Source organism: Ictalurus furcatus, chromosome 20 (assembly GCF_023375685.1).
Source record: "Ictalurus furcatus strain D&B chromosome 20, Billie_1.0, whole genome shotgun sequence".
NCBI lineage: Eukaryota > Metazoa > Chordata > Actinopteri > Siluriformes > Ictaluridae > Ictalurus > Ictalurus furcatus.
The window spans coordinates 21,329,910-21,334,798 of record NC_071274.1 but is presented as its reverse complement, the minus strand read 5'-3'; the positions used below and the strand labels follow the sequence as shown (position 1 = coordinate 21,334,798).

The 4,889-nt window shown below is 37.2% G+C and overlaps 1 long non-coding RNA gene across 1 annotated transcript; it reads left to right on the top strand.

Annotated features, from left to right (window-relative positions):
- The first annotated feature begins 572 nt into the window (after positions 1-572).
- On the top strand, positions 573-2,939 carry LOC128624340 (uncharacterized). Its single transcript, XR_008388751.1, has 3 exons — positions 573-654; positions 1,655-1,796; positions 2,679-2,939. It is a non-coding gene; the product is annotated as an uncharacterized LOC128624340 (long non-coding RNA).
- Positions 2,940-4,889: the final 1,950 nt, after the last annotated feature.

The following is a 4,889-nucleotide window of genomic DNA, read 5'->3' as shown; positions in this document are numbered from 1 at the left end:
GGCGCCAATGCTGATTTGCTTCAGTCTCTTCTGCCGCCTACTGTCCATAAAGGGAACTGCAGGCTGCTTAGAACGCAACATCACATGCCGGATAAAGAATAGGATGGTTAAGATTCGACATGGTGTCATAAAACTGAATAGAATCATTAAGCCACAGTGACATAAAAGAATAGAATAGAAATTAACATTTAAGCCACAATGAACTAATAAAATATATTAGAGTTGGATCAAGTAGAACAGAATCTTAAACCACACTGACAGAATAGACTGAAATAGAATATTAAGGCACGGCAATAGAATAAAACATCATCTTCATGCCACAGTGACATAATAGAATAGAATAGAATCCTTATTTACATAATATAATATGCAAATGTGCTGCTTAAGCTTCGTTCACAGAATAGAATAAAATAGAATAGAATCCTGAAGCCTTATTTACATAATATAATATGCAAATGCACTGCTAAAGCTTCATTAATAGAATAGAATCCTGAAGCCTTATTTACATAATATAATATGCAAATGCACTGCTTAAGCTTCAATGACAGAATAGAATAGAATAAAATAGAATCCTGAAGCCTTATTTACATAATATAATATGCAAATGTACTGCTTAAGCTTCACTGACACAATACATAATGACTTCTTTTGCAGGTATGGTTTGTGTAAATTTTGTAATTAGTAGAAGAAACTGAATAAACATGTTATCAGATAATTAAGCCGTGTACACTTACAAAAACCCCTTACGTTTGATTGTGTACGTAGCTCCGTAGACACATTCTAATTCTATTTTATTTTATAAAAGATGATAAATTATGACCCTGCTAAGGTTTTAATACAGTATTGTGGTAACACTGTTTAATCCAGTGTTCATTATGACACTGTGGACAGTTGTGTTATGGCCTTGTAAGAGCAGTCGCTGTACTTAATATGACATGAATATGGTTTTAATATGGCTTTGTACTGTTACACTGTTATGTCGCTCCTGTGGCACTGCCATGGGTTGCTATCTGAATGACATGCAGTTAGGAATTGTAATGTTTTCTCCTCAACTTAATCCAGTATTTCTCTGTGGTACGGTCTTTTATGGAATGGAAATCAAAAGCTCACAGTGTACTACAGTAAAACGTGAAACATTCTGTAGCCGTAATAATCCCACGTTAATACTTTAACCAGGTGTTTCTCTATACATATTCTATTACAAGTTTAGTCAATTTCAATGATATTTACTAGAAACTTTACAAACCATTTTGATTATTTTCGTGTCCAAAATCCTCACGGTTCATTTTTGTAAGGATTCTTTAATTAAGGACGACAGATATGTTTGGCTGATGCCTTCCTGGTTATCTCAGTTTTGTTGCTATTGTGTCTTGCAAAACGGAAATATGTATAAAACAGCCAATGGAAATTGTTCCATCCAGATTTTACTTTAACTATATAAGTGGTTTGATTTGTTTTTGTTTTTTTTAATGAAAAGCTAGTCCATAGACTTGTAAAGCCCTTGCAAAATTATATTCATTATAATGAAATTTAAAAATGTAATAAATGCTACAAGTAAGCCTACATCTAAAAGAAGCTGTTTGGGAGATCACTGTGTTGCGGGACAGGTTTTTATTTAAAAAAGCAGCTCAATAATACTGCCTTTCTTTTACAGCTGCCTCGCAAATTAAAAGCAGGACTGGGAGAGATCATCTCTGAGTGTCCATGATAACATCATCAGGAACCTGATTATCACGATATTATTGTATTGTAGATGATCTGCACGTGTCCTGTCATGAAGAAACTTAAAGTTGAGGGTAAGTATATTCACGTTTATAATTAAATAATTAGTCTATGGGGGTGGTGGGGGTGGTGAAGGGTGGGGGTGGGGGTGGTGAAAAGCAAAATGTGATTCATTTTGTTCTGTATTATCTGAATTTCTTAGATCATGAACTCACACCGATCTGCTTCTTTCATAAGACACTCATGAGCCACTTTAAACTACTGTTGGTGAAACTTTACATTCTCCTCACACCGAGTTGCTTTGTTTTCCCATCCCACTGAAATGCAGGTGGCCATTTTGCCTCTTGAATACAAAGACACAGGCAGCTGTGGCCAATGGAGCCGAGGGGGCTCAGGATGGGGATGGCTGGGCTCTGGGGAGGCACCGGGGCAGATTTACAAAGCACCCCCTACTATTAAGGCTCTTTCTCCAGGCTTTGTTGTCCTCACACACGCATACACACCAATCCGCCTTTTGTTAGCACTCAAACAGTTTAGCAGCCTCAGCCTCGCCTACCAACGCTGCTCCTCGAGGGACGTCTTGTATTGGATACGGCCACTGAGAGCAAATGGCCAGGGAGCGTGTTAATTGCCCTTGAATGCATGAGCTGCAGTTACTTGCCTCATCAAATGAGGTTTAATAATGATGGCTAACCTTGCCAGACCTTCAGGATTAGGGTACATGGTGTGGCAACAGCTAGTCTACCATCAATTATTTATATATATATATATATATATATATATATATATATATATATATATTTTTTAGAAAATAGACAGTACAGCTCACAAGACATTCTCTCTGTCTCTCTCTCTTCATTCCACAACATTAACTGTAACTGTAAATGGATAAAAAGTATGATGTGTCATTCTTGTTTGTAATTATCCATCCATTTTCTATACCGCTTATCCTACAGGGTCGCAGGGAACCTGGAGCCTATCCCACGGAGCATCGGGCACAGGGCGGTGTACACCCTGGACGGGGTGCCAATCCATCGCACGGCACAATCCCACACCTATTCATACACAACGGACAATTTTGACATGCTAATCAGCCTACCATGCATGTCTTTGGACTGGAGGAGGAAACCGGAGTACCCAGGAGAACATGCAAACTACGTATTGTAATTATATAAGAGAAAAACAAGACATTATTGAAAAAATATTAACACCCCCCACCCCGCTCCGATCTTTTTTTTTTAATAACAACATGCCCCAAGTGTTTTATTCCTTACTTATTACACACACCTACACTGCTGGTCCCCTTGTTGGTGTTTAGTCAGACATGAAAGTTTTGTTTTTTTCATGCACAGTGTGTTTTAATCACCATATAGTCTTTCATCAGTCAGTTCTGCAGTTGTTGATTGGTGGACAACTTTCCCAGAAGTGATATCAAGTGTTTACAACAAACAACATTCCTGTACCTGACCCTCCCTTACCACTAACTACACGAAAAGAAATACAGCTCGTTGTCCGTTGAATACCTTCATATCATCATCAGAATTTCTCACCTCATGGTATTTTCCAACAGCAACGGATAAAACATGAATGATTAATGACATGCTTGTTTGCATTCCTAGTAGTTTCTATGGCAGCAATGAAATGACACTCTCAGCAGTTTGGAAAGCAGTGTTATGGCTTCAACATCAAGTACTTTACCACACACTACTGATGAAGGACTTCTAAAATTTAATTATAAACAACTAACAACACAAGAGAAAAAGCAAAGACAAGTGGGTCTTACTTACTGAATGAATACAACATTGTTACTGAAACATATGTTACTGATATAGTCATTTTATAAAGAAACACAAAGTTAGGTTATATGTAGGGAAGATATATCATGTCATGATTACTTCAAAATCTAATAATAATAAAAATAAACATTACTGAAAAGCTCACTCACTGAAAAGTTTGTATGTTGTATGTTAATGTGTCCAGCAGGGGGCACAATTACACAGGGTTCAGTTAATGCTGCACATGACCAGGCTTGAAGGGGTCCCTCATTTGTGCAAATCACTAATTCTTTCATTCTTCCGCAGTAAGCACTTTATCCTGGTCAGCCAAATTCTGGAAACATTGGATTCAAGACGGGAGAACTCGCCCCAGATGGGACGCCAGTCCATGGCACACATTCATACGCTTATTGACAAATAGAGATCATTTATTATTTACTTAGCCATTCCACCTACCTGTAAGTTTTTGGAAGGTGGGAGGAAACCGGAGAACCCGGAGGAAACCTATGCAGACATAGGGAGAACTTTTGGAACTCTGCACAGATAGTACCCTGAGTACAGGATCGAACCGTGAAGCTGACACAGCAATAGATAAATTAATAAACAACTTTAAAATATTCAATAACTTTTTAACTAAGGTCAGTGCAGTTTGGTTTCCATCTCCAGGCACAGTGGATTAATCTATAATGAAAAAAAACAGCTAAAGAAAAATAAAAAAACATCACTAATAAAAAGAGCATAAAGATCACAATGCAACCAGCAGATGGAGTAATTCTAAACATCAATTGATTCATCATTGATTTATCCATACATTTCCTTTCATTTGATGATTTGATTGAACTGGAAAAACTTACTTTAAATAAATAACCTTACATTTGATCATTGATAAGCCAACTCCTTTGAATGAACCTTTTAAGCGACCTGCACGGTGTAGGTTTTGATTCATTCGATTCACCAGTCTGAAATGTGTAGCCAACTGTAAATCTCTATATTAATCTACATTTATGGTTTGCGAACAACATTTTAGACTTCACCCAAAGATTTGAAATTATGTTTGTGCTTATTTTATTTTCTAGATGACTCAGTGACTTTTTTCTGTTGTTGTTGGTGATTTGTTCATGGTAGCGAATCAATTGGTGTGACTCACTTATAGGAGTCATTCGGAAGAAGAACTCTTCTGCAAATAATTCCTATCACTAAATTTGATAACATATAACGGTACATGGGACGTGTAGAGTATAAGACAGGATATACTGTAGAACGTATGTTGATTGAGGCACGTGGTCATAAAATGGTATCTCTTTTGCTCTGTAATGTTGTTTTGTTGGATCACATTAAGGCCTGGAAATGTGTGGGTGTGTGCAGGTATGTGTGTGTGTGTCAGAAACAGAG